Source organism: Myodes glareolus, chromosome X (genome assembly GCF_982192425.1).
Source record: "Myodes glareolus chromosome X, mMyoGla1.1, whole genome shotgun sequence".
NCBI lineage: Eukaryota > Metazoa > Chordata > Mammalia > Rodentia > Cricetidae > Myodes > Myodes glareolus.
The window spans coordinates 44,639,655-44,652,800 of NC_142053.1; the positions used below are offsets into that span (position 1 = coordinate 44,639,655).

A 13,146-nucleotide genomic window follows, 5' to 3' on the forward strand; every position below is an offset into this window, starting at 1 on the left:
ATAAGATACAGGGAGGTATTCCAATTTTTTTGTGTCTGTTGGGAATTGTCTTGTGACTGAGTATGTGGTCAAGCTTAGAGATGGCTCCATGAGGTACTGAAAAGGTATATGCTATTGTGTTTGGGTAGAATGTTCTATAGATGTTTATTAAGCCCATTTGAGTCATAACATCTGTTAGCTCCCTTGTTTTTCTGCTAATTTTCTGTCTGACAGACCTGCCCATTGGTGAGAGTGGGGTATTGAAATCTCCCATTATTAGTGTGTGGGGTTCAAAGTGTGATTTTAGGTGTAGTTATGTTTTTTTAGTTTGTTTACAAACCTGCATGCACTTATATTTTGGGCATAAGTGTTCATGAATGTGATTTAATATTGATATATTTTCCTGTGATGAATATAAAATATTCTTCTTCATCTTTTTTGATTTTCTTTATTTTGAAGTCTATTTTTGTTAGATATTGGGATAGTTACATCAGCTTTCTTATGTCCATTTGATTTGGAAGCCTTTTTCCAACCCTTTCATCTGAGGAAATGTCTGTCTTTGAAGTTAAAATATCTTTCTTGTATGCAGCAGAAGGATGGATCCTGTTTTCTTATCTATTATTTTAGTCTGTGCCTTTTTATAGTCAAGTTGAGTCCATTATTATTAAGGGATATTAGTGACCAGTTATTGTTAATTCCTGTTATTATTTTTTAGTAGTATGTATGTATTTCCCTTCTTTAGGATTTGTTGATGTAGATTATATATTGTCTGTGCTTTTGTGGGCACAGCTAGCTTTCTTGTGTTGGAGTTTTCCGTCTAGTGCTTTCTGCAGAGCTGAATTTGTGGATAGGTATTGTTTAAATCTTGTTTTGTCATGTAATATTTTGTTTTCTCCATCTATGATAATAGAAAGCTTTGCTTGGTATAGTACTCTGGATTGTCATCTGTGATCTCTTAGTGTCTGCAAAACATTTGTCCAGGACCTTCTAGCTTTCAGATTCTCCATTGAGAAGTTGGGTATAATTCTGATGGATCTGCCTTTACATGTTACTTGGCCCTTTTCCTTTGGGCTCTTAACAGTCTTTCTTTTTCTGTATATTTTGTGTTTTGATTACTATGTGGCATGGGTTCCAATCTATTTGGTGTTCTATAAAAATTAAGAAACACTTTATTAATTTGCATGTCATCGTTGCACAGGGACTATACTAATCTTCTCTGTATCATTAAATTCTAGTACATGTGCTGCCAAAGTGAGCACAGTATCAAGATTTCCTATTCTTCATTTAAATGTATTATTTTTAAAGTTTTTATTGAAAATAGATTCTTCTGGCACACAATACATCTCAACTACAGTTTTCCCACCCTCCACTCATGATCCCCGCTCTCCTCTCCACTCATCTCCACGACCACTCCACTTCCTCTTCAGAAAACAGCAAGCTCCAAGATGCAATGGTCAAACAGGGAAAAAACAAAAGATAAATAGGATAAAGCAAAAGCCAGAGTAAGGAGTCTGGACAAAGGCTGTGATGGTTATTCTTCACTGTCAAGTTGAATGGATTTTAAATCACCGATGACACATGCCTCTACGTATATTTTTTGAGGCAGTTTCCAGAGTAGTTTGACTAAGGATTGAAAAACTACCCCGAATATGGATAGCACCATTTCATTGGATGGAGTTCTGTATTGAATAAAAAGTGAAAATGGGCAAAGCCAAAGGAACACCACCATTTGGTCTCTCTGCTTCCTAATTACAGATGCAATATAACTAGAAGTCATATGCTCCTACCACCATGCCATCTCTGCCCTGGTATATTGTACTTCCTCAAATCATGATCCAAAGAAACCTTTCCTTTAGCTTTTTAAATTTTGTCAGTTATTTTCACACAACAATGAGAAAAATAACTAATGTGTTTTATCCTTTGGATGATTTTATAATGAAGTTGTTTAAATTGTTAATCCTCAATGAATTCTTCATAGAAATTCAATACTCTTCAAAATGAATCTCAAAGCTTCGCCTCTTCTAAGACTACTTTGATTTTAATATTGCTACCTTTGAGCTCATGAATATTAAGAAAATTGACAAATGGAAAATAGCCTGAAAGAACTTTTCAGCTAATTTAAATATATTGGAAGTCTCATTAGACTTTGTAATATGCACTCATCCTGCTCATAAACAAGTAAGAAATGTCTTACTTCATTCACCTTTCTATAACAAAGTGCCCTAGGTTGAGTGGCTTGTAAATAACATTGTTCTAGTGGCTGAGAAGACTAAGGCCAGTGGGTGCAGTGAGAGTTCACCAATGATGACTTCTGACTACTGCCTCACACAGGACAAGGAGAAAGGTAGACCTCTGACTGATCTTTTATAAGTGAATTAACACCTGATCATAAGAACACCGCTTTCATGAGATTGTTACATCTCAAATAACACATTGCCTAATGCTAAAATATTAATTAATCATAAGGTATGATCTCCCATATGTATAAGGGAGATCAAATGTGCAGAAAATCACAATGCATATATTATACCACTACCTGGATAGAATACTGTCTAGACACATGATATAATCAGTTATCACTCTTAAGGGCTATGGGAATCACTTAAGTAAAACATCCAAAAATCTAATTCCTAAGCCAGAATTTACTCAAAGTGTTTCTATGATGTCAGGGGCCAAGTGATACATGCCTGTCTCACTAAACTTGCACTTGCCAAAGCCAATTTATTCACATAAAGCCCTTCCTTAGAATTTTTTGGATATTAGGAAAGGTTCAATATTTACTTCTCCACAATGATTATGTAGTTGTCTAGATTTCACACAGGAAAGAACTTTTCTGTATCCTAACTTTTTATCCACCCCATTATACTGTCATTTTTTCATCAGATCCTGAACAAAGCAAAACTAATGCCTTTTGTCCCTCAAAGAGAGTCATTCTAACTCAGAAGGGTTTTGTCACTTCTCTTTTAATAATTACCTCTCTTTCTTCCAGGCTCTGGACTGTTTGCTTTCTGATTCTGGTGGTTTCAGACAACAGAAGCTTAGAACTTAAGAGAATTCATAAAACTACCTTGCACTAGATGCTGGCTTCTATTTGCTTTCAGCAGTACTTGGGACCACCAACTGTACTACCAAGACATTCTTTATTTTGGAGGGATTATTCCATTTGACCAGTACACAGCCTAGTGATTGTATATATCACAACAACCAGAATCTAGAACAGGATATGTCAACTGATAAACTATTAGCATTGTAACCAGAGAATTTTCAGACATTCTCAAATGTGCCCAGGTGGATATGTTCACCCAGGGATGAGAAACGTTATGTTAACTGAAAACTCTTTCTGCTACGTCTCCTATTGAAACACAACTAATCCATGTTCCTTAAGTCCTCATGCCCTCAAGTCACTTCTGTCCTCCTTACCTTATTTCTGAGCAACCATATTTCTCCTACTACTCCTGTACTCGCTTGAACCAGTTGATTTTTTAAATATAAATTTGGGAAGGCTACAAGAAAATAGATGAACAAACTTCTGCTTTGTAAAGCATTTATAGAAGAAGGAATATTTGCTAGTAAAAATGGTGAGGCCAGATAGTGAATGAATCATCATCCTCTGCATAGTAGTCTGTAATCCTGACTCGTGTGCTGGCTAACTTAATGTCAACTTGACACAAGCTAGAGTTGTCTAAGGAAAGGGAATCACAATCGAGAAAGCATGGCAATAACATTGGCCTGTAGGCAAGTCTGTGGGGATACTGTCTTGATTAAGAGTTGAGCAAGAGGAGGGAGTTGGTGATCCTGCATGCTATAAGAACACAAGCCGAGTCAACCATGAGGAGCAAGCCGGTAACAACACTCCTTCATAGTCTTTGTCTCAGCTCCTGCTTTCATGTTCCTGCCCCGAATTCCCTAAATGATGGACTGCGTGTTGCAAGCTGAAATGAACCCCTTTTTCCTCAAGTTGCTTTTGGTCATGGTATTTTATCACTGTGATAGAAACCCTCGCTAAGATAACTCTATACCCATTTATCATAGAATCGGCAACGGTATTATTTGGGACTCTGAAGCAGCAGATATTGTCAACTTAAAGATTTTCTGTTTCAAGCAGACCACCTCTGACATATCCAATCTGCCTTGCCTTACTGTTAACATCACAGCAAGGGGTCAATAACTTTAGAAGAACACTGTGAATTTATTAGGGATTGGCTCTAGGAATTGGCACATGAGAACTGCAAAGAATGAAGAAATAATTAAAGAAAGAAGAAAATAGTGACTTGGGTCTGAGTGTGGCTTGTCACTGTAGTTTGCAGATGTACATTCTAACCTCAGGAATGTATTCAGTTACTTTAGACCATTTTACCCAGCAAATTCTTCAAGAAAAATGACTTCTTTCACCTAGAACAGGACCCTATAAAGGAGTGCTGTTCTTTAAATAGCAGTATTTTCCTCTGCTCTCTGCATGTTTTTGTCAAGGGACCTAGCTCCTTCAGCTTTTGAGCTGGTTTTCACCAGACTCAATCTCACACAATGCTCTCCCCTGGTCATATTTACATCTTCTATCCAATGCCACTATATTTTTTTGGCAATCCTGGTCAATCCTCAGTGATGCTTTGCTTTGTTGTTTGTTTGTTTTTCCTGTTCTTTAACATGCCAAGTTATTTATTTTCTCTAGGTCTTTCACTTGCTGCTCTCTTTCCGAGTGGCTCTTTCCTCTGCACTACTTCTAATTTCTCTTCTTTTTTGAGGTATCTCCTTAAAAAATGCTTCCTCACAGAGTTTGTTCCCTTGTCAATAATTTAAAACACTACTCCTTCTCAGGACCCTTGCTCCACTATGATCCCTCATAGTGCCTGGTACCCTTTTTTCTTTCGTGTTTATGACATTCATTTGGGGCGATTGTTTCTCATGCTTTCCCTTTCACTATACTGAACTTGTCGAAGATGAAGACAGTAATAATTCTGTTTATCATTATATTACATCTACAGAGTCCAGGAGAGTGTCTGACACGTGATATGCATTCAAAAAGTATCTGTCAAATAAGAGTGTACAAATTGAAGTGTTTTCCTTGTGAGACAGATTAGATTAACTTGAAGATTTAATTTGGAAAAAAGCCAGTTGTCAATCAGTACTTAATTTGATTCCAACACCTTTTCCATGGCTAATTTGATCTAAGATGGTTAAACTTTTAGATGAAGCACAAATTGGATCATGTCATTACCTTGTTTAAAACCCTTCAATAGATTGCCATATAGGAAAATGTTCAAAAGTGCTGTGAAAGGATATTTAAACTTTGTTTTGACAATTACCTCTAGTACAAAATATACTTTGCATTGTAACTCATACTTATCTGTCTAAATGTGACTATTAATAGTTTACAAAAGAATTCTTACTTTTACTACATGCAGTTTATGAAAACTTTTGGTTTTTTATCTGTGTTTTTTTTAAATATGATGTGTTTTAATCAAATCCAAGTCATGTTTTTTACCCTCCAATTACCCCATTATCACTCAATAACATTTTTTCCTTCCAAGTTCTCATGTTCTTGTTTTTAAAACCATTGTGTCTATTTAGGGCTACCTGTGTGTGCCTAGGTGTAGAGTCATCTACTAGATCAGTGGAAACCCCTCAGGGGTCACATCCCTGGTGAAAAAATCTCTCTCTCTCTCTCTCTCTCTCTCTCTCTCTCTCTCTCTCTCTCTCCCCCCTCTCTCTTTCTCTTTCTCCCTCCCTCCCACTCCCTCTTCTTCTTTCCCAGCTTCCATTAGTTGCTAATAGTTCTTGACCCAAGACAAGACTTCATGAGTCCTTCCACCATCCATATTTGGATTTTGGCTGCCTTATACCTGCAGGCCGAGCTGCTATGGATTCTTTTGCAAAAAGGTCCTACCATTTCTAGCAAATTCTGTTTTGATGCAGATGTACACTACCCCTGGCTCTTATAATCTTTCTGCTTACTCTTCTGTAATGATCCCCAAACCTTGAGGTGAGAAGGCATGATATAAAGGTCCCATTTATATCTAAGCACTCATCACAGTCTTCTATTCTCTGTATATTGACCAGTAGTCAGCTTCTGTATTAATTGTCATCTACTGCAAAGTAGATCTTCTCTAATGAGGGTTCAGAGATGCACTAATATGTAGATATAAAGATACGAATACAGTGGGAAGTTTATTGCCATTTAGCACAATAATAGAATCAGATTCTCCCCTTGGGTCCATGGCCCATTCAGCCATGGGTTTTATTTCCCCAATTAAAAGTACTAGGCATGAGTTTAATCTTGCGAAATGGGCTTTAAATCCCAATCAGAAAATGGTCAATTACTCTCCTAACAATTATATTGCTACTCAATCAGTGAGTTTGTCTTGTCAGACCAGAAGTTATTGTAGCTTACAGGTTTCACAGATGAATAATACTGTCAATGACTGCTCCCAAAGCATGCATAGAAGCATCCAGAACTATGAATACTATGTAGTATGGATCAAGCTTTCAGGTGAGTACCAGCTTGATTTCCCCACATTCCAAGATTCAAGTATTATGTAGGGTCCTCAGCAACAGAGTCTTGCCTTCAAGTTCTGGAGGGTAACCAGGAGCAACGACACAACTTGATATGTTTATGGGACATATAGGACCTCATTGACCAGCAACTTGTAAAAAGGCAAGTTATAAGTAGCATTGAGATTTTTACTTGATAGTGCATATTGTCTGGGGAACTCATTGTCCCTCTTTTATAGGGTCACTCCATTTAAACTTCTTTTATGAACGTATATGCATATATCTGAGAAGACTTCTAGAGCAATTGGTTTCAATATGCCACTTTCAAATGAATATTAGTTATCCTTCACTATATTACCTCTTCTAACCTGCCCTTTCTGCTCCTTTAGTCTCCCTTTCCCTTTATTTATGTTATTATAGTCCATAACATTTAACAAAATGTCTAATGTAAGTCACCAAATTGATTTCCAACATGGGTTCTGAGATACAGTTTGAGAAAACAAAACAACACTGCTTTATCCTCCAGCTCTAGTTCCTGTGGAAATAGTGCCTTTCTTGGAGTTCACATTATAGTGGATGACTTCTCACCAACAATATTGCTCCTACCACCTGTAGAGTACCTACTTGAATTTCAAGACTCACTTCAGCACTCACTGTTGCTGCCTGGCCTCTCCAAAGGAAGGGAGCAACTTCATTTTCTAAGCCTGTCCCATCCAACCAGAGGGCACCTTACAACAACGTATTTTATAAGTGTCCTTACCATAAAATTCAGTAAGTGCTTGCTCACCTAGTTCTTCTTCAGTACCAAGTGAGGGTATAAATACACTGAGCATCAGAAGGCTCTTGATCCCTTTGAGTCTAGCAGAACTCAGTGACTCTTGGGATCATTGTGTAGCTTCACTATCGGTTTTGTATTTTAACCACTCATGAAAGGAGAAGACTTGGTTGGGATTCCAGTTGAAGGCTTTAATGTTCATTATGGGAGAGGAAATAAATAATATTATTCATTCACCAGTGGATTTAGTATTCTTCCTCGGATGAGTAGTGGTTGAAGGGAGGATGAGTCAAAGTCAGGCAGTGTTATCCTAGGGTCTTGGGTTAGTTGTTACAGTTGGTGTATGTTTCCCAAGTCTGTACCACTCTGACATTCAACATGTTTTCTTGGTTTTGGTTCAACTAGTACCTGTTGTAGGAGGCCACTTGTTCATTCCTGGCTGCCTAGACTAGAAATAACCACACAGAAACTGTATTAATTAAATCACTGCTTGGCCTATTAACTCTAGCTTCTTACTGGCTAGCTCTTACATCTTAATTTAACCCACTTCTATTAATCTGTATATCAGCACGTGGCTGTGGCTTACCGGCAAGTTTCCAGCTCTTTTGTTCCCAGTGGTGCATACATGGCATCTCCTGACTCCACCTTTTTTTTCCCAGCATTCAGTTTAGTTTTCCTACCTAGCTCTACTCTGCCCTTTCACAAGCCAATGCAGATTCTTTATTCATTAACTAACAAAAGCAACACATAGAAGGACTTCCCACACCAATTACCCTTTGAAATTAAAGTGGATATCTGGCTTCTTGGGCTTAACTTTCCTTGATTCATAATTTGAAGTCCCTACTTTGGTTCTTTACACTCTTGTATTATATCAGATCCATCCTTTGAAGCAACTGGCACTGTCTTCATGAGTAAACTTGCAAAAGATCATCACAGTGATGGCTGTGAACTGTTTCCATTCCCTCATAGAAAGAAGTTCAAGAAGGGTTATAGGATGCTCACCTGAGTATGCATCCACTCCTCCCAACAAGTTGTGGGAAATTTGAGCATAATTCCACATGAACTTGAAATAAATATTCATAGAAGAACTAAAGTGGGGTCTCTCTCTATGCAGCTGTGGAAAAGTCATCTTCCATTCTAGGTACAGATCTTCCAGGACAGCTACATAAGCATCTCCTATTAGTAACCACTCCATCCATGGACAGTAAGTAACCCTAATACATTTATTACTCCCCTAGGGAGAACGTTGGCAGAAATGAACTTTCATTTGTTATGTGGTCTTTATGAGGAGGGGATCAACATTGTCTAGTCCCTGTTTGGGGTAGGGATACTCTCATGACATAATGTGGCATTTGATGACTCTAGTTTGTATCAAGTTGAAACACCAAACCAGCCAGTACAAGTACTCCCCTTCCCTTGCCACATATACATGGTTAAAAATAAAATGGATAGCTAATAAAAGTTTTCCTCTTCTAGATTAATCTTAAAGTTAAAAACATTTTGATCTGGTAATAAGGAAACATGTACTCCAAGGTACAATAAAACAAGCCGCTTTTAAAAGAATTTTTAAAATGTGTGTAAGGTGTTGATTTAAATAATCTTTTGTGATTCTTGTTTTCAAGAAACATGTTTTTCAAATATGGAGGCTTTTGTGCCATACCACCTTTAAGCTTCAAAACATAGTTAAAAAGAGAGCCAACCCTGTTAGCGTAGGTGTGGGTGAGCCAGCCCCAAAATTGTGAGCATAGAAAAGCTGTCCCATTACCCATCTGCCTCGTTGGCCTCCTCCCCCATGCCCATCAACTTCTGGCGCAGGTGGGAGAGTTGATCCTGTAGTTGCAAGAGTAGGAGAGCTATCCTTGACCCCCATGAGCTGCAACACTTGGGAGAGCAAGCCCTGTACCTTTCCAGGGCAGCACAATAGAGCCAACCCTTTTAGTAGGTGAGCCAGTCCTGAAGTTGTAAGCATGGAAGAGTTGTACCTATTTCATGAAGGCGTAAGTCACAGACAATCCCACACCAGTTTGAAATTATGATTAATAGAATGGTTATTTATTCAAAGGGGAAAAAACTTACAGATTACCGTCCCAGACAACAGCCCCTCCACGCGAACAGGAAAGGAGACCAGGAGCCAGAAGTGGAGCCGGAAGCCAAAGAGGGAGTGGAGGACAGCCGCTGCTTTTTTTTAAAGAGAGAGAGACCATGCCCCAATGGGCTGGTAACTCAGCGGCGATTGCCTGAGGAGCGGAAGGAGCTCCCACAGCAATTTCACATTTGACATATCAACCCAACCACTGCCTAGGCCCAGAGACTAGGATGTGCCTTGGCCTGTCCCATGATCCACTCTGTCTATGGTCTGCTGGAGCACATGAAGGGATATGACATGTAGACCCAAAACTGCAGGATCACCACAACACAGGGCAGTAACAGGATATCCAGGAGGAGCCCTAGTGAGGGCCCAGCATCAATAGGGTACTGGAATCCAGAGACCTCGAACCATGCCAATAATTCTTTGCAATGAGCACTCACAAAAAAAAAAATAGAAAAAAGGGTTCACAGTATGACTCACTGTGTTATAATATAGCTTCCATGTAAGACTTTTAAATTTTTCCCTTTTTAATTTTTTTTATTTTTCTCTTAAATTTTGTTTTATTTGGGGAGTGTGCAGGGGTGGAGGGTGGATTCAAAGGCATGCAGAAATGAATGGGATCAAGATACATGATTTTAAAAAGACAAAATAACTAAATGAGTGAATATTATAAAATAAAAGAAAAATGTTAAATTTTTACCATTTCTTTCTGGCTGTTGTTCAAATGTCACCTACAAAGTGAGATCTTTACTGTCTTATTTTTCCTTCCTCTCCTCAAAATGCATCATATTGCCTCATCCCTACTTTAATATTTCCCCTATGCTACCTACAATTAGTGCAAATACATTACATACTCAATAAATTGATTTAGTCATTATCTTACTATTCTATAAAACAAAGATTTTTGTGTATTTTGCTCATGTTCAATACTGCATACCTAATACCTAGACTGTATCTATCCCATAAAATCGATTCAATAAATCCTTGGATGGATTAAATAATAAATGGGTGGTCAGAGGAATGAATGAACCATTCACAGTATGAGCTTCACAGTCAAATAAACCTAGCCTCTAATCTCAGCTTTGCCACTTACCGACACTGTGACCTTGAGAAAGCTCCCCTGAGCCTCAATTTGTTGTATGACTCACAGGACTGATGTAAGAATTTTAATGAGATAATCTGTGTAAAGTGTTCAGCACAGTTCTTGGCATATAGGAAGCATAAGTGACATTTAAAATAATAATTACAAAGCTCTTTATAAAAGTGCATACTTGAAAATATAAAAGATGGATTCCTCAGCTATATCCTGACTGGGGTGACTGAACATGTCCAGCAAATTATATACTTACTTTACAACTGAATAAAATCTCTCTAAATCTCTAAAATCTCAATCTCTCTCTCTCTCTCTCTCTCTCTCTCTCTCTCTCTCTCTCTCTCTCTCTCTCCACCCGCCCCATATATATGTATGTGTGTGTATATGTATGTACATACATAAATACATATCCCAGTTTCATTATTCATCTATTGATAAACATCTAATCTAATCTGATTCCATTTAACTTTTGTGACTATAGCCACAGTGAACATGGATGTGCAAGTTCCGCGGAAAGGCCCAAAAGTGAATGGGTCACCCTGGGTACCCTACCAGCATAAGCAAAAAGGAGAACTCACCGAGAGGAAATCAATCCAGTTTGGCAGAGAGGGTGCACAGTTAGGGTGTTTCCCAGCATGTAGCCCTGGGTCGTGTGCCCGTGGGAAAAACAGACCCTTTTGGTAGAAAACCTCCATCTGTTAGGAAAAATCTTAAAACGAGCCTCTCCACCCAGGCAAAATAACTCCAATTAGACCAGAGTACACCAAATCAAAGATGCCCGCGTTTAATGAATGCAACGCTACAGGGTTGTTGGGAACATGGCGGGAGAGGGTGAATGGGGGTGGGGAGACAGGGAGAGATTATGCAAAACCTGTGACCATATGTTAACTAGCCTGTGAGAGTGGTCCTGACCCTTCCTGGAGAGGGTCAGCACTTGGCAGGCTTCCCATAGGTGGAGTCTGAACCAAGGCAACTCCCAGGGGGAAGGGGCTTAGGATGGATGCCAGGGACTGGGGTGATGCCTCCAATCATCCCAGACTCCTTGGATATAGGGGTGTTAGAGGGCTGGGGTCTCACTTTTGACCAAATATCTGACAACAACCATCTGTAATTTGTTCATCAATGAGGAAGTTTAAAAGCAAAGGGAATGCCTGTTCCTGATTACTGCTTAACTGGGTACTGATTAACATTTAAATATCAGGTATGGGTGAGAGGCCATCAGCAACTGTCATGTATCTCAGAAACACATAGGTTTAAAAAAAATGCCTAAAACCAAGATTGTTGGCAATGTTGACGTTTATTCTTCAAGCGTATTCCTCATTTTATGTTTTCTTTTGCGAACTCCTCTTGTTGGATGGGTAGGGAAAGAAAAATAGAAAAAAATTATTAAAAGGGATTTTCCTTTCTTTTATTTTCTTTCTTTCTTTCTTTCTTTCTTTGGTTTTCTTAAAATTAAGTTCAGTTTCTTCTACAAGATAGCTTTACTAAGTCACTGAAGGCTGATAAACATGCCTTAGAATGTAAAAGCCCTAACCACTTATCCTCATAGTGGAGGTGTGTATGTGTTAGAGCACCTGAAGACTTTACAATAATCTATATATTCTCTGTATATAAAGTTTATATTTTAGTAATAGATTTAAAATATTGATGTAGTCCACAGAGTGTTGTAGGAATGAGGAGTAAGTAAGAATTTCCTTCAGTTTAACTTTATACAACTAGGAAGTTTCATCTTTTCAGATAATCTTTTGAATTCTTGAGTTCTCAATTAGAGCTGACAAGACAAAAATGCCACTCTGCTTTTAAAAGTTCACTTTGAGTTTCTCCAGGAGGTTGTTATTCTGAAGAGCAAACTGATCCTTTAAATCTTGGAAGCTGGAACATACACAAACTCTAAACTTAGTTTTCCACCTTATTTTATAGCTATTTCTAGAAGATTAAAGCTACAATTTGCACAGTTTTTATGTATAAAAGCATATATTCAAACTGTTGCATTCTGAAAAATGTCTATTTACGTTAAAATAAAAACTGGGCAAAATCAAGATTTATATAATGCCACAGCCAATATTCCAAAATTAGCTTTAATATAATTTTAGTAATTTTTAAGAAGCGATGAATCTATGATACCATTATTACTGTAACCTAGCATGCAAACCATGTACATTATCTAAAAAAGACAATTACTTGATATTTTAATTGCTGCATTAATTATAATTCTCTTACTACTACTTAGGTTTTCGCAATTTTAATACAGCATAGGTTTCGTAAGTGACTATGCCAACTTTCACCACTGTTCCTCTCAACTAGAAACCACCGTGACTTACTTTCCTTCGATGGAAGTGTATTTTTTCCTGTGGTAATAATTTTATTCAGTTTTGATCTGTCAAATTTTTCAATTTCTGACATGTCAAGTTTGTTGCCCATATTGACTGAAAGAACAACAACACAAAACGTTACCCACTAGAACTGTGATAGATTAGGAATAACAATTAAAAATTCATAAAAATTCAAAATATCAATGAATATTTTGCATGGTGGTTTTCAACAAGGTAACAACCCATCTAAGAAAGTCACGTTTTCTTAGGGTGCTCTGATTGCAAAGCATTAGTCCATTTCTGGTGGCAGCAAATGACAGCAGAAGAAGATGCTCCAGAAACTAAGATACTCTAGAAACCCAGGGGAAAAGAAAAGCCTGACTTTTAAAATCCCAGCAAAGGTAAAAGG

General features: G+C 37.9%; 1 long non-coding RNA gene and 1 other non-coding gene across 2 annotated transcripts; both read right to left on the minus strand.

Annotated features, from left to right (window-relative positions):
- Window positions 1-1,132: 1,132 nt before the first annotated feature.
- Window positions 1,133-1,238, minus strand: LOC125405598 (U6 spliceosomal RNA). Its single transcript, XR_007233618.1, has one exon. It is a non-coding gene; the product is annotated as a U6 spliceosomal RNA (small nuclear RNA).
- A 10,465-nt stretch (window positions 1,239-11,703) lies between these two features.
- LOC125397663 (uncharacterized) lies at window positions 11,704-12,904 on the minus strand. The gene is made up of 2 exons (XR_015000384.1): window positions 12,747-12,904; window positions 11,704-11,771 (listed from the first exon to the last, which is right to left on the minus strand). It is a non-coding gene; the product is annotated as an uncharacterized LOC125397663 (long non-coding RNA).
- Window positions 12,905-13,146: the final 242 nt, after the last annotated feature.